The sequence below is a fragment of the Sapajus apella genome, unplaced genomic scaffold (genome assembly GCF_009761245.1).
Source record: "Sapajus apella isolate SASKATOON/1434 unplaced genomic scaffold, GSC_monkey_1.0 scaffold11, whole genome shotgun sequence".
Taxonomy (NCBI): Eukaryota; Metazoa; Chordata; class Mammalia; order Primates; family Cebidae; genus Sapajus; species Sapajus apella.
The window spans coordinates 5,249,408-5,272,891 of record NW_022436951.1 but is presented as its reverse complement, the minus strand read 5'-3'; the positions used below and the strand labels follow the sequence as shown (position 1 = coordinate 5,272,891).

The 23,484-nt window shown below is 37.5% G+C and overlaps 1 protein-coding gene and 1 long non-coding RNA gene across 5 annotated transcripts in view; one reads left to right on the top strand and one right to left on the bottom strand.

The window, feature by feature from the left end:
• The window catches only part of LOC116552252, an 18,940-nt gene extending 12,722 nt beyond the window's left edge, over window positions 1-6,218 (bottom strand). Inside the window, exons 1-2 of the long non-coding RNA XR_004269296.1 lie at window positions 6,208-6,218; window positions 5,801-5,803 (exon numbers count right to left, since the gene is read on the bottom strand). This is a non-coding gene — a long non-coding RNA (uncharacterized LOC116552252). The remainder of the gene's footprint in view (window positions 1-5,800; window positions 5,804-6,207) is intronic.
• Window positions 1-23,484, top strand: part of WDR70 (WD repeat domain 70) — a 328,762-nt gene that overhangs the window by 170,126 nt on the left and 135,152 nt on the right. The gene's annotated exons all lie outside the window — the stretch shown is intronic.

The window sequence follows — 23,484 nt, the reverse complement described above, 5'->3', positions numbered from 1 at the left end:
CTTGGTAAATCTTCCTCCATCCCTTTATTTTGAGCCTTTGTGTATCCTTGCATGTGAGATGGGTTTCCTGGATACAGCACACCGATGGGTTTTGTCTTTTTATCCAATTTGCCAGTCTGTGTCTTTTGATTGGGGCATTTAGTCCATTTACATTTAGGGTTAATATTGTTATGTGTGAATTTGATACTGCCATTTTGGTGCTAGCTGGCTGTTTTGCCCTTTAGTTGAGCTGGTACTTGTTGTTCCTTTATATGTGTAGAGCCTCTTTCAGGAGCTCTTGTAGAGCTGGCCTGGTGGTGACGAAATCTCTGAGTACTTGCATGTTCCCAAAGGATTTTATTTTTCCTTCACTTATGAAGCTTAGTTTGGCTGGCTAGGAGATTCTGGGTTGAAAGTTCTTTTCTTTAAGGATGTTGAATATTGGCCCCCATTCTCTTCTGGCTTGTAGGGTTTCTGCTGAGAGATCTGCTGTGAGTCTGATGGGCTTCCCTTTATGGGTAACCCGACCTTTCTCTCTGGATGCTCTTAGTATTTTCTCTTTCATTTCGACCCTGGTGAATCTGATATCCTTTCTTCTGCTTGGTCCATTCGGCTGTTGATACTTGTGCATGCTTCACGAAGTTCTCGTGTTGCGTTTTTCAGCTCCATCAATTCGCTTATATTCCTTTCTATTTTGTCCATTCTTGTTAGCATTTCGTCAAATCTTTTTTCAAGGTTCTTTGTTTCTTTGCATTTGGTTAGAACATGTTCTTTAAGTTCACAGAAGTTTCTTACTACCCACCTTCTGAAGTCTGATTCTGTCATTTCATCACACTCGTTCTCCATCCAATGTTGTTCCCTTGCTGCTGAGGAGTTGTGATCCCTTTTAGGAGGAGAGGTGTTCTGGTTTCGGGTGTTTTCATCCTTTTTGTGCTGGTTTCTTCCCATCTTTAAGGATTTATCCACCTGTTGACTTTGTAGTTGCTGGCTTTCAGATTAGATTGGGTCTCAAATCTTTCAGATTGACGGTCTGTTTGTTGATCATGAGGTTATTTCTGTTTCTTGGTTTTCCTTCTGACAGTCTGGCCCCTCTGCTGTAGGTCTGCTGAGGTTCACTCCAGGCCCTGCTTGCCTGGGGTTCACCTGCAGCAGCTGCTGAACAGCAAGGGTTGTTACCAGTTTTCTTCTTCTGCTATCTTTGTCCCAGAAGGATACCCGCCTAGTGTCAATCTGATCTCTCTTTTATGAGGTGTCTTTTTGGATATATAGGGGTGAGGGAGCTGCTTGAGGAGACGGTCTCTTCTTTATAGGAGCTCAAATGGTGAGCTGCGAGCTCTGTTGTTGTTCATTCAGAGCTGCTGGGCAGGTACTTTTAGGTCTGCTGCAACAGAACTCATAAACTGCTTTTTGTTCCCAGGTGCTCTGTCCCAGGGATTTAGGGCTTTATTTATGAGTTTCGGTTATGCTGCCGCCTTCTTTTTTTTTTTTTTCTTTTTTTCCTTCAGACCTGCCCAGCCCAGCAAGGAGGCAGCCTAGTCACTGTCGGCCTATAGCAGCTTTGCTGAGCTGCTGTGGGCTCCGCCCCGCTGACGAGTGAACTTCCCTGCGGTCCTGTTTATATGGGTGTAGTTAGAACTGCTTTGGCGATGGTGGCCCGCCTCTGTTGGTGCGGAGTCTCTGCTGTGGCGGGTTGCCTCAGCAATGGCGGGTTGCCTTGGCAACGGCGGGCTGCCTCGGTAATGGCGGACGCCCCTCCCCCACAGAGCTGGACAGTCCTGGGTTCAGCTGCGCTTGCTGTCAAACTGTCAATCCAGAGTTTCTGGTTGCTGTTCTTTTGTGGGGGTGGGGCCAGCCGAGCCTGATCGCCTGGCTCCCTGCCTCAGAGCCTTTTTTAAGTTGGTGTTCCAGTCGCCTGTTGAAGAGGCGCCGGGGTCTGTTTGTTTTCCCCTGCGGCCACTCACTGCGCTGGCTTAAACAGCAGCACTGAGGTTTGTGGCGCTTTTTTTTTTTTTTTTTTTTTGCCCTGGAATCTACTGTCCTGGTTCTCTGCTCAGTCCCCTTTTTGAACCGGCATATGGGCGACTTCTTGTGGCTCCAATCGCCAGCCAAAAGGGCCCCCGGACCGGTGTATTTTGTATGGAGAATCGCGGCTCCGGGGCGCCGACAAAGCAGCCGCGTGGGGCAAAGCAGCGGCGCTGGCCGGCACAGCTGTGCTGGCCGAAACAGCCGCGCTGGCGACCGTGGAGGACCTCCGCCCGGGAATTTCCTAGTCTGTGGGCAATAAAAACGCGGCGTCCACTCACCCTCTGTGCTTTCACTGGGAGCTGCAATCCTGAGCTGTTCCTAAACAGCCATCTTGGATCGTCCCTCGAGATAATGTTTTAGTTGAGAATGGAAGCGAGAGTAACATCTGTGAGGCAAAATTATATTCTAGACAGAAAGCTACACGTGTATTGGAGGGATGGAGAAGAAGGAGCAAGGATGAATGAGGCCACTTTCTTGAATGGTTGTATTAATGCTGACTCTCCCCTAGTGAGACAGAGAAGGTAGGAGGAGAGCTGGTATGAGGGGAAAGATAGTACATTCTGTTTTTGGCATGTTACATTTTAGCTGCCTGCAGGAAAACCACGTCTGGCTGATAGCTGGAAATGTAGAATTGCAGCCCAGGCAATTGATAGATACCTGGATAGTAAAACTTAGGTCTGAGAGTCATTATATATGTGGTGTCTGAAGCCAGAGGGATTGTTGTATTTACTTCAGAACACAGGAACACGAACTAGCTTTTTAAAGACAAACATCAGATGTAGAAGACACGGGAAAACTAAGCGTCAGAGGAGGAAAAGGCTTCAAGGAATAGAGAGGTGAAGGATGTGCATAATTGTTGTATTTGACAGACAGGGAGTCATTGTGATCTCTCTCAGAATTTAGTTTCAGTAAAGTGGCAGAGACAAAATGAGGCTGCAAGGAAAATGTGAAAGAAGTATTGGTAGAGAAGGGAAGAGGTGTGGAGAGGTAGAAATAATGGTAGTATCATTAAGGATGGTGCATGAATATAGGCAGAGGGGAGAGGAAGAATGAAGTTAAACATTTGAATAATTATAAACAGGTCAACAGTTTTAGCACTTTTTCTTTGCCTTTTTTGGACTCAGTACAAGGGCATTGTCATTTTATTTTATTTTAGTTAAATATTTTTTGAGGCAGTCTCACTCTGTCACCAGTCTAAAGTGCAGTGGTGTGATCTCAGCAGACTGCAGTCTCTGCCTCCTGGGTTCAAGTGATTGTCCTGCATCAGCCTCCCGAGGCAGGAGAACTGGAACTACAGGCACGCGCCACCACGCCCAACTATTTTTTTGTATTTTTAATAGAGACGGGTTTCTCCATGTTGGCCAGGATGGTTTCGATCTTTTGACTTCATGATCTGCCCACTTTGGCCTCCCACAGTGCTGGGGTTATAGGTGTGAGCCACTGTGGCCAGCCTGTCATTTTATTTTATAGCTCTAAACGTAACAAACCCACTAGTGCTGGATGTCAGAAAGTTTCAGAGTAATAGTGTAATCAACATGTGGAAGCTGTCTTTCTTTCGGTAACCATTCAGCTGGAATTGCTCACTATTTATGAAATTTTAATAATATACTACTTTCTTGGCTATGTACCTAATGTTTCTCAGTTTTGTTGAAAATCAAAGCAAGTTTGTTATTTTTCTTGTTTAATGATTAAAACATAATATTTTAGATAATTTTCTTCCTAAAATTAAATGTCATCAATTCAATAAAATTATTTGAGCTTATTTGTAAGGAACAGTTAGACTCTGTTCTCAAAGAGTTCACAGTGTACTATGGGAGAGAAAAATGTACACTGTAAAATATAATGTGATATGACAAGTTTTATAGAAAGGGAGTGTAATACACTCAAACATACAGAAACACATAAAAAGTTATACATTTAGCCTAGATACATTTCTACAGGTGGGCCCTGACCTGAAACTGACCCATATCTCTTCTACATGTTGTGTTCTCCTTTAAATAACTTCTTTGAGATTTTAATTTTCCTACGTAATTTTAATATTAATGTTGCTATTAAATTCTGTTTCTCTAATTCCTACAGTGTTTCTTCAAGTTCTCTGTTCCTTGAAGGCACACAATTAAGAGAAATATTGGAATTGATGGAACAAGTGAATGAATCAAGGCGTGTAACCAGACTATTAGCTTCAGAAGGATGTGAATTTTTGTTTGTTTTTTTAGCATTTTATTTCCAGCACTTAGAGCAGTGCTTGGGATATCACTTAGTCCATAAGTAATTTCTGACTGAATGGAAGGAAGACATAGGGAGAGATAGAAGAAAGGACATTTTTAATGCATTCACTTCTGGAAGAGCAATAAAAAGAAAAAAGACACAAAATTCAATTCTGACAATGAACAATTAAACATTTAAAATAGAGACTTGATTATTGCTTTAAAAAATTGGATTTCAGTGTATTTTTAAAATCTGTTCCATTATTGTGAATAATCCAACATGATATCATTTTCCTTCTTACAGTTTTCAGTAGACTGGGCACCCACAATGGAATTTTTGTGATAAGCAACTTTTATAAATAAGACATCCCGAAACATTTTATATTATGTTTTTCTTTAGATCATTTCCACCTTGTTTTTAATTTCTTCTCTTTTATATTTCCTTAACACTCCATTTTAATTTTGCTGTCCTCGGACTTTTAGATTAATATACTTAAAAATTTTTGGGTTCTTTTCTATCTTGATTTATTAGAGGTCATACTCTTCTTGGAAAAACATTTGCTTCTCAAAAATTTGCATTTTATTTGTCGTATGCTCAAGACAACATATAACTTATTATAATTATGGAATTATACTATCCACAGAAATGCAAATATTCCTGATACTAATATATGTTGCCTTATAATTTTATCTGTTTAATAAATTAACTTAATTTTTATTCAGTGCTCTGTTTTAATTTTCTACTCTCTGCATGTGAATCAAATTAAGATAGTTTATTTGGAAGCTGTATTGTCAAGCAGCTATGCAAAGCTTTGGCTTACATTTTGAATTTTTTTTTTCCTTTGTCTTTGGCCAACCGCTCAACCCCTTTGGTGTCCCATCTGCTTAACACACGACAGCTATGGCATATTTCCATTTATCTGGGTCAGAATATAAAGAGGCCTTCAAATCAGCCTGGATACTACCTACCATTGCTCTGGGTCTGATACAGTGAAAGATGGAAACTTTGTTTTTCCCAGGAATAGATGCAATTAAACCCATTACTCTGAAATGCCCCTCACTGAATTCTAGGTGTTACTTAACTTTCAGAACATATAAGCACCCACCTCAAAGGAATAGCATTTTGCTGTATTCTCTCATTACTTCATCACTCTTCATGTTAAGTTCTCATAATCATACCAGATTTGTTTTTTGACTGATGTCTCTTGACTCAGATATCCTTTGAGAGACTAAATTGGTCTAGGGCAGATCTCATTTTTAGAAGTTCAAAGAATTACGTTGTTCTCCTGTGTAGCCAATATATCCATGAATTAGGAAAGTAACTATTTTTTTTTTTAACACAAATTATCAGTTCAAAATAGCACTATATTTTTTATTGATTTGTTAATTTAATTGCTTGTTTTCACACACCTTACCTCATACCAAATAAAATTTTGAGAAATTCAAAACAATAAATGTACAACATTATATGACACTTTCAGGGCCATGGGAAAGTTAGGAGGAAGGAATAAAGTTAGTACACAAAGAATTATTAGGAGAAGGTCTTGCAGCTCAGTGTGAGAAGTTAGGTTATAGATTCATCTCCAAACTATCTAGTGACTAGGACAAAAATGGAGACATACTCAGTTAAAAGAGGCTTACGATCTCCAAGAGGAGAAAATAGACCTTTCCTTTCAACAGAGTGAGAAAGAAACACTTTTCCCAGCGACCATCATATAGGGAACACTGCTGGATATAGACAGTATCCTGAACAATAAACATAATCAAACTTTTCCCAGGACCCTCATATGGGGAACACACTGGTGGATATAGACAGTGTACTGAACAATAAACACAGTTGGGCATTTACTATGGGCTAAGTGCTACGTGCTTTATGTATCTCATTCAATTCTTTAAAATAACTATAGAGTAACTATTATTTTCCTGTTAGGAAGCTGAAGCTTTGAGGTCAAGTGACTTGTCCAATATCACAAGTTAGGAGAAAGGAGTTGGAAACAGGCAAAATGACTTCGTTGTCCTCACTCTCAATCATTTTTCTATACTGTTATTCATGTCATTATTTTTTGTTGCACTCTTCAACACAAGTCTAAGTAGAACCTAAAAATGAAGAAAAGCCATCCTAAGAGGAGACAGAAGCAGTGCAGTCTGAATATAAAATCAGCTCTCTGGTTAGGGGTGAAGTTTAGATTACCTAGAGCTATGTTTTTAATGGTTATTAGTTTTCTCTGATGATCTAGGGGGAAACTATAGATCTTTTCTTTATAAAGTTCACATATATACGATTTTAGGTAATTCACAGTCTCCTCTTCGCCTAACCCCTAGTGCACAAAACTACACAGATCTAGAGGTGGCCAGAAGACAGACAAGGCTGTCAGAATTTCGTCTGATAAATCCTGAGTCTTTTACATGGGGACAGCTCTGTTGCTTTTGCTGCTTAATATTAGGGGTGTGTCCCTTCATAAGGTCTAAGTCAGAAGATATTTCACTAAATTCCAAATCCTAGCTCTCATAGTATTTCAGACATCTCCTGGGGTTGGAGGAAATGTTTGAAAACTTAAAAAAAAAAAAAAAAAATCTTTAGCAGTCCCTGCCTTATTAGGATGTTTTACTTTTGATCCTCTCATAGTTTTTATCTGTTACATTATTAGTTAGTAACTAATAGTTACAGTTACTAGTTATAGTATGGGTCATTTTAAGCAGGAGAATGGGTCATTTTTAGAATGGGTCATTTTTACAGTTGCATTCAGCTCCTCATTTCTCCTGGAATAAATTTAAGTGTTGTGCTGTCCCCGTCATTTAGACTAGTTAACTATAGGGATAGGTGAAAACCAAACTATGAAAGTAAGCCTTTGAATATTTTAGGGAGGCATGTATTGATTACAGCCTCTGGAAACTGGACTACCAATACTGTAGTAATATTTTTGAAAGTCCTAATATCAGATGTCCCTGTATCAGCAGTATAACATAAGAATGCTCTGCCTGCTTAGCAGCGTCTGCCCCAATTTTATGTAATGATTATACAACCACAGATTCACGCACAATTTACCCTTTAGATGTTAAAGCAGAAGGATATGTTCTGCAACTAGGTTGACGTGGATTAGAATCCTAACTCTGCTACTATTAACTGTGTGACTGTGGGGAGGTTATATAACTTCTCACGTGCCATCTGTCAAATGGGGATAATAAAGGTAACCATTGTAAAATGGTGAACTTAGAAAAGATAATATGTGTAAAGCCCTTAACATACTGCTGGTATAATACAGAGCTAATACACGTTTAGGTTTTATTAATATTATTGTACTTAATGGTGGTACTGTAAGCAATGAGCATCTCTATGATTGTTGGTGTAATCCTAAAGGTCTTAAGTTACTAGAAAGCATGTGGAGAGTATGCCAGGTTTCATCCTGTTTTAGCATGGCTATCCGTGTGTGTAGCACTTCTTTAGGATGAACCCCACCAGTGCTTTTTCTCAAATAGCCTGTTTCTTATGGCAAAATGCTGCCTAGGTGGTTCCACTTGCTCTGTTGATACTAGTAGTTCATAGCCTCTGTGCAAAGTTTTAAAAGCTTTTCTGGATCTACCTTGTTTATTTTCTCATTTGAACTCTGTGCCTTAGCTGTTGCTGATTCTTTTCCTACATGCCGTTCCTCCTCCCCTACACACAGAAAATTTATCCCCCTAGAGTTATTTAAGAGAATAGACTAAAACACCAAGGCAATGGCAACAAAAGCCAAAATAGACAAATGGGATCTAATTAAACTTAAGAGCTTCTGCACAGCAAAAGAAACAATCATTAGAGTGAACCAGTAACCAACAAAAATGGGAAAAATTTTTGCAAGCTACCCATCTGACAAAGGGCTAATATCCAGAATCTACAAAGAACTAAAACAAATTTACAAGAAATAAACAACCTCATCAAAAAGTGGGCAAAGGATATGAACAGGCACTTTTTAAAAGAAGACATTTATTTTCAACAAACATGAAAAAAATGCTCATCATCACTGGTCATTAGAGAAATGCAAATCAAAACCACATTGAGATACCATCTCACACTAGTTAGAATGGCGATCATTAAAAAATCTGGAAACAACAGATGCTGAAGAGGATGTGGAGAAATAGGAATGCTTTACACTGTTGGTGGGAGTGTCAATTAGTGTAACCATTGTAGAAGACAGTGTGACGATTCCTCAAGGATCTAGAAATAGAAATTCCATTTCACCCAGCAATCCCATTACTGGGTATATACCCAGAGGAATATAAATCATTCTGTTATAAAGACATATGTACACATATGTTCATAGCGGCACTGTTTACAATAGCAAAGACTTGGAACCAACCTAAATGCTCATCAAGGATAGACTGGATAAAGAAAATGTGGCACATATACACCATGGAATACTGTGCAGCCATAAAAAAGGATGAGTTCATGTCTTTTGTAGGGACATGGATGAATCTGGAAACTATCATTCTCAGCCAAGTGACACAAGAACAGAAAACCAAGCACCACATGTTCTCACTCATAAGTGGGTGTTGAACAATGAGAACATATGGACACAGGGAGGGGAACATCACACACTGGGATCTGTTGGGGGGTAGGGGACTAGGGTAGTGAAAGCGGGGGGAGGTGGGGAGGTTGGGGAGGGATAACGTTAGGAGAAATACCTAATGTAGGTGAAGGGGGAATGGAGGCAGCAAACTACCATGGCATGTGTATACCTGTGTAACAATCCTGCAAGATCTGCACATGTACCCCAGAACTTAAATACAAAGAAAAAGAGAGAATAGAGCAGAGCTTATTGAGAGAAGCATGCCTGGCTTATGAACAAATGTGTCACAGATGTGGGGGATGGAGAAACCGTAAGGAATGATCAGAGATGGAGACAAGCAGTCATAGTAGGTAGGATTCCTTATACTTGTGTTCTTTGAAAGTGTTTTCTCATTATCTTAATTGGGAGAAGAAAAGTTGGTATTCATTGTGTTAAAGAGAAAAGACTAGATTTCTTTAACATATTTCACATTAGCAGGACTTTCAGAGTATCCCTAAAAGATGCAAAATACAAATAACATTCAACTTTATTTTGAATTACTTTTATAGATATGGAAAATTTGCAGTATTCTTTCTCAAGTGAAAGTACTACTTGAATCAACAATATTGATAGCATGTAAATCCAAAATTGTTATGACCTTACTTGTTTTCATGGATGCATATAGACAGGACTATGAAATGTGAAGTAGACAGTAATATGCCATGACAGCACATTAGTTCCGTTAGTTGATTATTTCACTCAACTGAATGTTTACATTAATTATTACTTAATCATTTTATACATTTTGTGTCTATAAGATAGAAATAATAGTAGTACCTTCTTCAGAAATTTTTGAGGATTAAATGATAAAATGCTTTTAGAATAGTGCGTGCTTCATTATGAGTACCTGAATGTTAGCTATCATGATTATGAGTCTTACAAGAATCTTACTCAGATGCTTAGGCCAGTATTCTGAATTCATTATCAAATACATTTTGACATTTCATGATTTCTGAGAATGATTCTCCACGTACAAGAGTTCTGTTGTAGATTAATTTGTTAGAGATATTGAAAAGGTTCATTATTTTTAGTGTAAACTTCTAAGGTAACATTGACTTCCCTACTTTACAACTTGATTAAGCATTGTTTAACTTTTCAGTCAGGAAAAATCATCAATTCCCTTTCAAAAGATGAATATTTATCTTATTTTCAAATTTGCAATGAATCACTCTTCTGCATATCAAATTTTATCATTCAAACCTGTTTTGCAGATATAGAGTCTGACGCTTTTAAATTTGGTTGGTTGAGTGAAAAATTTGTATATGTATTATACTTTAGCAGCATTAAAAATAAGGAATAATAGCTGTAATTATGTTAAACTTTATTAGTTGGTTGGGAAACAAACTTCTGCACCTTAAGCACCTGCATATACCCAGGGAGAAGTTGGTCCAGAAGCCCTAGTGAGCCCTGGCAGCACTCGTAGAAAAGGGGTGGATAGAGGCAGATTTCTGTAAGATTTGTCATATCCACTTTATCCTATGCTGACCACTGTAATCTCTTTGCTCTGTTCCCGAATATCCTATCCTCCACCTCCACCTATGCTTTGCTCTTTTCAGAAGGTAGTAATGTGGCATTACTTCTTAACATAAATAAAACCGTAATCTGAAATTACAGACATATTACATCTTTGTCCACTTTTTTTTTTTTTTTTGGCAACAGAGTCTCACACTGTGGCCCAGGCTGGAGTGCAGTGGTACGATCTTGGCTCACTGCAACCTCTGCCTCCCGGGTTCAAGCGATTCTCCTGCCTCAGTCTCCCGAGTAGCTGGGATTACAGGTGTGCACCACCATGACATGCTAATTTTTATATTTTTAGTAGAGATGGAGTTTCACCATGTTGTTCAGGCTGGCCTTGAACTCCTGACCTCGTGATCCGCCCACCTCGGCCTCCCAAAGTGTTGAGATAACAGGTGTGAGCCACTGTGCCCAGCCTCTTTGTCCATATTTTACGGCCAAATCCCCATACAATTTTTTTTATCTTGATACATGTTTTAAGAGTAATTAATTAGTGGAATAGAGCTGAGTGACTTGTTTTATGCCCCTAGATGGATTTATTGTGAGTTTCCCACTCCCCAGTCAAGTACAACATAGAAATGCAGTTGGAGAATTACAGAATTCTTCTGTTGTTCTCAGTGCCCTTTTGAGATGACTGGAGTTCTGTTAGTGACTTCTTCCTTTTCATTTCCAGTTGGTCAGAAAATATATACTGTTAGAAGTTCTAGATCTCTACTATTTTCATTTCATTTTTTAGTGTCTTTCTGTCTTCTCCAATTGTCCATTTATGTGAAAAACAGCATCTTCTGCTCTCCATCCAGTACCTTTGTCTGGGACACTGTCTTCATTCCTTTTTAGCCCCATACTCTGTAGCCGCTGTCAAGCTCTGTTACTGGAGCATCAGTCTAGGCTGACTCTGGGGCACATTGTTTGGGTTTCTGCCCTGCCCGACATAATCCCAAACCCCTTAGTGGGATTATCTGTTGCCTTTCCAAGGTTTACAGAGTACTGTGCATAATCCCTAATGGCTTGCACTGTTTTTCCTAATCTAGTACTAGCCAATTTCCATCATCATCTCCAGATAACTATGTACCTCCTCCTACTTCTATCCCTTGAGTTACAACTATATCAGATATCAAATTATTTACTATTCCTTTCAAGGCCTTTTGCTCTTGATTTTCCTTTTGCCATAAACTCCTTCCTTCAAATCTACCTTACAACCCTTCATATCATTTAGGAGCCAAATCGAATGTTACCTTCTTTCCCTACCCTGGCTTCCTCAATTCCATTCCTCTTTGTCTTGGCCAAGTTTTATTGATTCCCATCTGCACTTAAATAGCGTTTTAGGCTTGAACACTCTTCCTTGTCATTTTCCACTCCTAATACCATAGACTTCTGCCCTTATCATTCTACTGACATTGCTCTTATAGAAGTCATCTATGAGCTCTTGTCTACTAAATCCTGTGAAGGCCATTCAGTCCTCTTTTTACTTAACATCTCTTTGGAATTTGACACTTGTGACGACACCTTCTTTTTAAAAGCGTTCTCTTTTGGCTTCCTAACCCTCTCCTTGTACCCCTTTCTGATCTCCTGCCTAGCTCCTTTTCCTTTTTGCAGCCTGTTCTCTCAGTGTCTGTTCCATGAGGGTAAGCCTTTTGCCGTCCCCATGGTTTCATATCTCTGTCTACATTCTAACGATCGATAGTTGTATTTCTTTCATCCAGACCCTATACAATAAGATTCTCCACTTGGATGTCACACAACTCTTTGAATCTTAACCTGCTGTTGCTACTTCTGCCAAAATTATTCCCTTTTGTCTTATACCACATCTTCCACAGCTGTGCTTCACTGACTATTACCACAACTCTAGCCCACCTCAAAGTAATGTTTTCTTACTTTCCCCATTCCATTGCCTTAGAACAGGCCTTATCATCTTTCACCTGGACTGTCTAACCAGCAGACTTGTCCGCTCCAGTCTTCCCTACTGCCATCCAAGTGATTTTCTAAAACACAAGTCTGATTTGTGACCTAAGTCACTCTTCTCTTTAGTGGCTTCACAGTTTCCTAGAATATAAATCCTGTAATCTCAATACATCTCACAGGATACCCTTTGCAATCTAGTACTTGCCAATATTTTTATAATCTCATCTTCTACTTATGCCTACTGTGCACTTTATCCTCTTATCAAAGCAAACTACTTTTTGTTCCAATGTAAACTTTGCATTTTCAAACCCCCTCATCTTTGCATATTTTATACCAATTTCTAGGACTCCCCACCCCCACACCCCTTTCCACTTCCATCCCCGTCTCTAATCTGTACATTTCACCCACAGAATCTCAGTTCTCCTGAAAAGTCACACCTCTGTAGAATCCTTCCTAGATCCTTCCCAATGAAATACCTTTTTTTTCTGCATGACTGCCTCATGATATGATGGCATGTTATATGGGGAACATATAATTTTCCCCATTAGATTAAATGTTCTTGGAGAACAGACACTTTTTATCTCCATGTATCCACCAAGGTACCTGGTTTATGGAAAGTATTTCCTTTATATTTGTTGAATTGTACTTCTATGGCTTATGCTTATAAAACATTTTCACCAGCTACCCTGTGATTTCTGTGAAAACAAAAGCCCTATTTTTTTTGTTGTTGTTGAGACTGAGTCTCACTCTATCGCCAGGAGCAATGGCGTGATCTCGGATTGCCCCAACCTCTTCCTGCTAGGTTCAAGCTATTCTCATGCCTCAGCCTCCTGAGTAGCTGGAATTACGGGGCGCACCACCACACCTGGCTAATTTTTGTATTTTTAGTAGAGATGGGATTTCACCAGGTTGGCAAAAGCTCTATTCTATTCATCCCTGTTTCTTCAGGGCCAGGAACAGTGTTCATGACTTAAAAGTTAGTTGAAACAGATTATTTTGAGAAACATTTCAGGAGAACTTAATAATAGGGTAGTATTAAAGATCAATAGGTAAGTAGATACTAAGATATATATAATATATATCTGGTATGTGATTTTAATTTGTGAAAATCCTATTATTTGTACAAAACTATGCTAGATGTTAAGAAAATAAAGGAAGTGAAAATGGGTTAACTGTTTGGAATATGTTAATTTGGCATTTGGAAGGTATATGAAATTCTCTGGATTATTTTGAAATAAATATGAAACATCTTTGCCATAACTCTAAGCAGAATAGTTCTTAGCATCTACACCTGAGGGTTTTATCTTAGAACACGGTACTATATTTTTTTGTGAACTTCATGATAGTCTAAATTAAAATAGGTTAGAGGGGAAAAAAGGAACCCAGTCGCCTCAACATAGTAGGATGTATTATGAGTTCCCTTCCCTGCCCTCTTCTTCGCTCATCTTCCTTGCTCCCTCCCCCTTAACTTCCTTTTTTCCCACCACCTTCCCTACTATATTTAAGGTTACTTATTTTTTTATTTTCATTTTTTTAGAGATGGGAGTCACTCTGTTGCCCATGCTGGAGTTCAGTAGTGCCATCATAGCTTACTGCAGTCTTGAACTCTTGGGCTCAAGTGATCCTCCCACCTCAGCCTCCCAAGTAGCTGGGACTACAGGCACATATTACTACACCTGGCTAATGTTTATTTTCATTTTTTTTTAAGATAAGGTCTTGCTGTGTTGCTCAGGCTGATCTTGAACTCCTGGCCTCAAGTGATGCTCCTGCCTCAGCCTCACAAGTACCTGGGGTTATAGGTGTGAGCCACTATGCCCAGCTAGATCACTGATTGAGCTATAGAGATGAACATATAATACATTGAGTTATAGAGGTGAATACATACATACATACACACACAAACACACACACATGAATACATTATATATTTAATATATATAAATATATGAACACATAGTATATAAGTATATATACATAATATATATGTCTATATATCTCTGTATATCCTATTTGTGCACCAGCTTTTAAGTTGGCGAACGTGTGACATCTGGTAGAAGATTTTAATTTAATCTTGGTTGAAAGCTGTTGAGTACTGTTTTACCTGCAGTGGTTGAGGAGGTCACTTGGACTAGAACTCTCTGTGTAATGTAGCATTCTTTCCTTCTTAATCCACTACCAAACTGATTTTTCTTGCTCCTTAATTTATTTAATTTTATTTTTTTATTTTTGGAGACGGGGGTCTCTCTCTGCTGCCCAGGTTGGAGTGCAGTGATGCGATCTTGGCTCACTGCAGCCTCTGCTTCCTGGGTTCAAGTGATTCTTCTGCCTCAGCCTCCCAAGTAGCTGGGATTACAGGTACTCAGGATTACAGCCACCATGCCCAGCTAATTTTTGTATTTTTGTAGAGACAGGGTGTTGCCATTTTGCCCAGGCTGGTCTTGAATACCTGGACTCAAGTGATCTGCTTGTCTTGGGCTCACAAAATACTGGGATTATTGACATGAGCCACTGTGCCCGGCTTCTTCCTGCTTGATTTAGTGAAATAAAAGATTTTGCAAGTGCTTCCTAAAGAGCTTTAGAGGTCTTTGGTTTATAAGAGCAGAGTGTAAATTTTGTCTGAGAAGAATATTGGTATGTATTTTAAATTAGGAATCTCTTCCAATTCCATTCAATCAACTTCCTTATCTGAGGTTTGCTGAAGTTTCTTTCAGAAATATTTAATTACTGATGGTCTTTTCTAAGAATTTAATGGAATTTTCAGCTATACTGATCACAGCTGAAAACAGAAGAGTATGGAGCAATTCAGTGATTTTTAATATATTTACAGACTTGTACAACCATCATGACAATTTAGTTTATAGCATTTCTAGCACCTCGAAAAGAGACTGTTTAATCATTCCCTATTTCTGCCACCAGCCCTATGCAAGCACTGATCTATTATCTATATATTTGCTTTTTATGGAAGTTTCTGATCAATAGAATCATGTAATCTGTTGTGTCTAGCTTCTTTTAGTTGGGAGAGTGTGTTTTGAGGTTCATCTATGTTGTATATAGTGGGTTGAATGGTGCCCCACCTCCCCCCCCGACCAAAAAAAAAGCTATGTTCACACCAAATCCCTGGTACCTGTGAATGTTTTCTTTTTTGAAAAAAGTCTTTGCTGACTTAATTGTTCGAGATCTTGAGATCATCCTGGATTATCTAGGTAGGCCTTAAATCCGACAAGTGTCCTATAAAGGATAGAAAATTAGAAGACGCACAGGGCGAAAAGCCACATAAAGATGAAGGCAGAGATCAGAGTGATGTGATCATAAGCCAAGGAGGCCAAGGAATGCTGTCAGCCACTAGAAGCTTGAAGAGGCTTCGAGGAGTTCTACCCAATTCCTCTGGGGGAAGTGTGACCCTATAGATCCTTTGGTTTCAGAAGTCTGGCCTCCATAACTGTGAAAGAATACATTTCTGTTGTATTAAGCCACCCAGCTTGTGATCATTTGTTATGATAGCCTCAGGAGAGTAAAATACAGCGTGTATCATTACTTTGTTCCTTTGTATTGCCAAATAGTATTTCGTTATATGGCAGTTTCACATTTGTTTATTCATTAGTCAGTTGATGGACGTTTGGGCTGCTTCTACTTTGAGGCTATTATTAATAATGCTTCTGTGGGCATTTATGTACATATTAGGTGGGCATATGCTTTCGGTTCTCTTGGGTAGGTACCTAGGAGTAGAGTTGATGAGTCATGTGTTAAATCTATCCTATAGATTGAGTATTTGTATACTTACCAAATTCAAGGGTATAACCCTCATGAATGGTATTAGTACCTTTATAAAAGATTACTGGGAGAAGTCCCTTGCCTTCTGCTATGTGAGGGTATAGTGCAAAGATGGCCATCTATGTACGAGGAAATGGATCCTCACCAGACACTGAGTCTGCTGGCAACTTGGTCTTGGACTTCTTAGCCTCCAGAACTGTGAGAAGTAAATTTCTCTTGTTTTAGATTCCACATATAAGTTAGATAATACAGTACTTATCTTTCTGTGTCTGGCATATTTCACTTAGCATAATATCCTCCAGGTCCATCTGTGTCACAGAAGACAGAATTTCCTTCTTTTTTTTAAGGGTATATAATATTTCATGGTGTTTATATACCACATTTTCTTTATTCATTCATCTGCTAATGGACACTTAAGTTGCTTCCATACCTCAGCTATTATGAATAATGCTGAAATGAACATGGGATGCAGATATCTCTTTAATATACTCATTTTAGTTCCTTTGAATATATAATACCCAGAAGTGGAATGCTGGCTCATATAGTAATTATGTTTTGTGTTTTGAGGAACCTCCATACTGTTTCCCAAAAGGGCTGTACTTACTTATATTCAGTAAAACCTGGCACACCAACAGTATTCTGGGTTTGCCTTTCTCCACATGCTTGCCAACATCTGTTACCTTTCTTTTTTTTTAAAAAAAAAATAGTCATTCTAACAAGTATTAGAGGTAATATCTCATTGTGATTTTAATTTGTATTTTCCTGGTTATTACAGATATAAAGCATTTTTTTCCCCATATATCTTTTGTCCATTGACACAGCTTGGCTCTGTGTCTGTACCCAAATGTCACCTCAAATTGTAATCCCCATGTTTTGGGGGAGGTGTCTAGTAGGAAGTGGTTGAATCATGGGGACAGACTTCCCCTGTGCTGTTCTCCTGTTAGTGAGTGAGTTCTCACAAGACCTGATTGTCTCTCTCTCTCTCCTGCTCCACCACAGTAAGATGTGCTTGCTTCCCCTTTTGCCATGATTGTAAGTTTCCTGAGGGCTCCTACTCATGCTTCCTGTTAAGGCTGTGGAACTGTGAGTCAATTAAGCCTCTTTTCTTTGTAAATTACCCAGTCTCAGGTAGTTCTTTATAGCAGTGTGAAAATGGACTAATACAGACATTTCTGTGTCTTCTTTTGACAAGTGTGCCCCTTTACCTGTTTTTAATTGTGTTATTTGTTTTCTTGATATTAAGTTCCTTATAGGTCGCCTTTTGAGCAACGTGTGTTTGAACTGCATAGGTTCCATGTAAACATGATGTTTTAATCAATAAATATATTGGAAAATGTTTTGGAGATTTGTGACAATATTAAAAAGCTTGCAGATGGACTATGTAGCCTAGGAATAGAAAAAAATAAAGTCATGTCATAAATGCATAAAACATATAGATACAGTCTATCACTTATTACCATAAAATATATGCAAATCTATCATAAAAAGTTAAAATTTGTCAGAACTTTTACATACAAACTTACTGACCATATATGGTGCCATTTGCAGTTGAGAGAAATGTAAACAAATGTGCAGATGCAGTATTAAATCACAACTGCATAAAATTACCTGTAGTACACCTTGTATACTACTGTAATAATTTTGTAGCCCCCTCTTATTCCTGAGCTCAAGTGTTGTGGGTATTACTTAAAACACTGTGTGACGCTAGTAATCTCAGTGTGAGCAGCTTGTGTCTCTGGTAAATTGCATATTGCAGTAAAAAGTGATCTTTTGCAGTTCTTTCATAATTTTCATGTTTAGCATAATGCTGTAAACCTTGTGTAACACCATGGGTTGCTGGAAATGCTCCCAAGAAGGGGGAGAAAGTCATGACATTACAAGAAAAACTTGAATTGCTTTAATATTACCATAGATTTACATCTGCAGCTGTGGTTGCCCACTGTTTCAAGATAAAACCAGTGTGAGGACCATTTTTTTTTTTTTAAAAAAGGCAAGAAAATTTGTGAAGTTGTTGCTGCAGCTATGACAGCAAGGCATGAAAACCTTATATATGTAAATTGTTGTGTATATTATATAGTTATGTATTTATATGTAATTATAGCTCTGTATTATATAGATACACAATTATCTGTTGATCTCAACATTTAGATAGTTTCATAGTAAAAGGATGGGAGAATACCATATATAAGAAAAATATTATATATATTATACAGTTTTATAAGTTTATATAGATTTATATATAGTTACCTATCTAGAGGTAGATTATAAGCATTATCTATCTATATTTAAATATTTAGATAGGTTAATAGTAAAAGGATGGAAAGAGAATACCATATGTATGTAAAATATATGTATTGTATAGTTATACTTAGTATATCTAGCTATATTACTATAGACATAATTATATATAATAAAGATTTAAATTGGTTAATAGTAAAAGGGTGGAAAGAGTACAATGCAAATAATTTTTTAAAAACCTGGAGTGACCATATTAATGTTAGACAAAATGGACTTCAAAACAAGGAATTTAACTGGAGGCAAAGAGGAAAGTTTTATAATGATGAAGAGTCAACTGATGACAAGATATAACAATCCTAAATGCATATACCCGTAATAACAGAGCTTCAAAATATGAAAGCAAGCTTATAGAAATAAAAAGTGAAATGGCAAATCCATACTTAAAGCTGTACACTTCAGGAATTCTCAGTAACTGATAGAAAAGTAGACAACACATGCTCCTGCTAAAATTAGTAAGTATGTAGAAGACCTGAAAAACCTGCTAACCAGCCTGAGTTGATTAATATTTTTAGAACACATCACTCAACAGCAACTGAATGTACATTCTTTTCAGGTGCACATTGTACATTCATCAAGACAGATTATATTCTGGGGCATTTAAAAAAAAAAACCTCAACAAATGTAAAATGGCCAAGATCAAACAAAGTGTCTATACTATCCAAAAATAAAATAAGCAATCAATAACAGAAATGTGTCTGGAATTATATCTTTTCTTAAATATTTAAATACAAAGGAATACACTTCTAAGTAATCCATGAGTCAACAAAACAAAAACAAAAACACAAGTGATAGTAGAATTGTACATTGAATCCAGCAAATATGAAGATACAACATAACAAAATTAATGCTATTCAGCAAAAACAGATCATAGAAGGAAAATGTGGCAGCAACTGCATGTATTAATAGAAAAACAGAAGGACCCAAAATCAGGTACCCAAGATTCAACCTTAAGAAACTAGAGACCCAAAAAACCAAAACAGAATAAAAACCAGAGAGAGAGAGAAGAAAGAATTAAATCCAAAGTAGGCAGGAGGACGAAAATAATAAACATCAAAGAACAGATGAATAAAATTGAAATTAAAAACCAAAAAACTGATTCTTTGAGAAGACGAATCAAATTGATAAATCTCTAGCTATACTGTTAATAATTTAAAAAAGGAGGCAGAGTGTGATGGCTCACCCTTGTAATCCCAGAACTTTGGGAGGTTGAGGCGGGCGGATCACTTGAGGTGAGGAATTCAAGATCAGCTTGGCCAATATGGTGAAACTCCCTCTCTACTAAAAATACAAAAATTAGCTGGGCATAGTGGCTCATGCCTGTAATCCCAGTTACTTGGGAGGCTGAGGCAGGAGAATCACTTGAACCTGGGAGGCGGAGGTTGCAGGAAGCTAAGATAGCACCACTGCACTCCAGCCTGCCCGACAGGGTGAGTCTTCGTCTCAAAAAAAAAAGGGGGGGGGGGTGGAATTGCAGGCACTATCAGACACTGATGTCTTGAATGAAGGAGGTAACATCACTGTAGAGTTTAATGACATTGAAAGATAATAGGAAATTTTATGAATTATTTTATACAAATATATTTAATAACTTAGATGAAGTGGACAAATTTCCTTGAAAGACACAAATTATGAAAGGTCATTCATAAGACACCAGTAATTGAGACATTCCTGTCCTAGGAATCTAGGGCAGGAAAAAGGATATATAATTAAAAATCTTTCCACTAAGAAAACTCTAGATGGCTTCATTGTTGAATTCTACTTTAATAAAAAATACCAATTCTATACAAACTCTTCCAGAAACTAAAAGAAGAAACAAACTCCAACTTATTTTATAAAGCCAACATTACCCTGATGTGATGTGATGCCTAACCCAAAGTCACTTCAGAAAAAGAAAACTGTAGATTGATAGTCCCAATGAACTGAAATAAAAATCCTTAGCAAAACATCAGCAAATTCAAACTAGCAGTTTATTAAAAGGTAAATAAGCCATATTTAAACTAAGATTGCAAAGAAGGATTGAAAGGATTGAAAATCAGACAATATAATGCACAGACTTAAAAAAGAGAAAAGATATATCATCATCTCAGTTGATATAAAATAAGCATTTGAAAAAAATCCAGCATCCATTCATGATAAAAACTCTCAGCAAACTAGGAATAGAATGGAATTTCTTCATTCTGATAAAGGGCATCTGTGAAAAACCTACAGGGTCAGGTTGAGTACCCATTACTCAAAATGCTTGGGCCCAGAAGTGTTTTGGGTTTTGGAATTTTTCAAATTGTGAAATATTTGCAGTATGTAATGAGATGTCTTGAGGTGGGACCCAAGTCTGAGTACAAAATTACTTATGTTTCATAATACATTATATAGCCTGAAGGTAATTTTATATAATATTAAAAAAATTTGTGCATGAAATGGTGTGTGTACCTAGAACCATTAGAAAGCAAAAGTGTCATTGTTTCATTTATGCATGTGGAGAACTATAGTGTTTTGGCATCACCATCATTCCTGACTCTGAATTTATATGTCACCAATAAGCATTTTCTTATGCTTATTCATACATAAGTACTTAATAGTGAAAAATATGACATATCATTAATACAGTAAAAAAAAATGTGTTCATGTTAGCTACGCAGCACAGTAGCATCACCTGAATCCGTGTATCAAACTGTTATACAATAGCAACAACAAACAATGGCAGGCTGAATGAACTGTGTGTTGTGTACATGCATTTTGATTGAGACCCATCCCATGAAGTCAGGTATGGAATTTTCCCTTGTGGTGTCATGTTAGTGCTCAAAAAATTTCAAATTTTGTAGCACTTTGGATTTTGGATGTTTGAATTAGGGATGTTCAATCTGTAATACACTTAATGGAAAAAGGCTGAATATTTTCCCCTAGGCTTGAGAAAAAAGCAATGATGTCATCTCTCATTATTTCTATATACTGGAATTGCCAGCCAGTGCAATAAGACAAATAAATGGAAGGCTTACTGATTGGAAGGAAGAAATAAAATTGTCTCTTTAATAGAGACCACGTAATCATCTGTATAGAAAATCTCAGCCAGTAACAGTGGCTCACACCTGTAATCCCAGTGCTTTGGCAGACCGAGGCAGGAGGATTGCTTGAGGCTAGGAGTTCCAGACCAGCCTGGGCAACATATAGCGAGACCTTATATCTACAAAAAAAAAAAAAAATAACAAAAATTAGTCAGGCATGTTGCTATGTGCCTGTTACCCTAGCTGCTTGGGTGGATGAGGTGGGAGGATTGCTTGAACCTAGACGTTCAGGTTACGATGAGCTATGATCATACCACTGTACTGCAGCCTGGGCAATATAGAGCAAGACCCTGTCTCTTAAAAGAAAAAAAAGAAAGGGAGGAAGGGAGGGAGGGAAAGAGAAAATGAAGAAGGGAAAGAGGGAAAAAAGAAAGGAGGGGGGCAAGAAGGAAGGAAGGAATTAGAGATAAAATCTCAAGAATCTACAAAAATGCTGTTAGAATTAATAAGTGAGTTTAGCAAGGTCACAGGATACAAGGTCAATAATTATGAGTCAGTTTTATTTCTATTGACTGGCAACTAACAATTGTTATTAAAATTATGAAAATAATACCAGTCATTAACAGCATAATAAATATGAATTCTGACAATATATGTGTGTAGTATTTGTACACTGAAAACCATACGACATTTCTGAGAAAAATAAAAGATATATATAAATAGAAGATATATTGTATTCATGCATTAGAAGAGTCAACAGTATTAAGATTGTACTTCTTCCCAAATTAATGCTTAGATTTAATGTAATCTCAATCAAATTCCAGTAGGATGTTTGGGGATAGAAATTAGATAAGCTGATTCTAAAATTCATCTGGAAATACAACATGGAATAGCCCAAACAATTTTGAAAAAGTACAAAACTAGAGAACTTACTTTACTCAGGTCACATACATTGTAATTACACGTATTAACATTTATTTCTTTTATAAGAAGAGCTCCTTGAGAGCAAGAATTTTGTTTTTGTTTTGTTTAATCTTTGTATGCCTAGGGCCTTTACCATTTCTTGAACATAGTAGGAATGTAAGAAATACTAGACCCTCAATAAATGCTGCCTGAATGAAAGAAATAATTTCACTTTCTATCCAAGAATTTTACAAATCAATTTTGTTGAGGTCTAATCTATATACACTGAAGGACAATTGAATGTTAAATGTATAGATTTTGAATAGCCAATACTTTCTGTGAAGCTGTCAAATATTTATGTTATATTCCAAATGAAAATTTGGGGGTTCTGTTTATAAATTACTTTTGCAAGTCGTCTTCTCAGCTTTATTTGGAAACATAATTGCTTAACATTACTAAAACTCAGTTTTCAGAGCTGTCAAACCCAGTGCCTGACATAATGTTAAGATTGCACGAACAAAATTTTACTAACTAGTGACTAGCAAAATGTAAGCTCAAAAAAGGGCTAGGGAAACGGTACACAGGAATAATAGAGAGGCACTTTGTAACTCCAAGATTTAAAGCAACCTACTGAAGAGCAAGGGAACAGAACCCCAGTGTTACAAGACACCTTGACATCTCAAAACCAGAATTGTAACAGATATTACTAGCTGCATACTCCACCATACATTCTCCTTCTCAAATTCTGTATTTTCCAGCTTCTCTTGCAGTTAGATGCGATTAAAAGTAGCAACTATGTTTTGACCAATGAAGTGTAATGAAAGGGTAGTTTGAAACTTTGAGGAAGTCTCCAAAAGAGGGTTACAGACCCTTTTCACACCTTCCTTTTTACTCTTTCCTCTGCCAGTAGTGTCGATATGATGGCTGCACACAAACAGCATCTTGTCAGAGCAACAAAATCAAAGGTACCCTCGTCCTTGACTCTGGAATCACCAAACCAGCTATGGAATAACAAAGTCTAGATTTTTCTTAGAGAGAAGTAGATTTATTGATATTTATCATACATACATATATATATATACATATATATATATATTATGTATAATTATGTTACATTTATTGGAGTCTAACATACTTAAAATTTGCCTTTTTCCATGTGTAGGTCTACGTGATTTGACAAATGAATGGTTGTGTCACTTCAAAAACTTCCTTTGTGATGCCCTTTTATAGAAACCCTTCCATCCCCACCATTAACCTTTGGCAACTATTGGCATATATTTTATCCCTATGTTATAACAT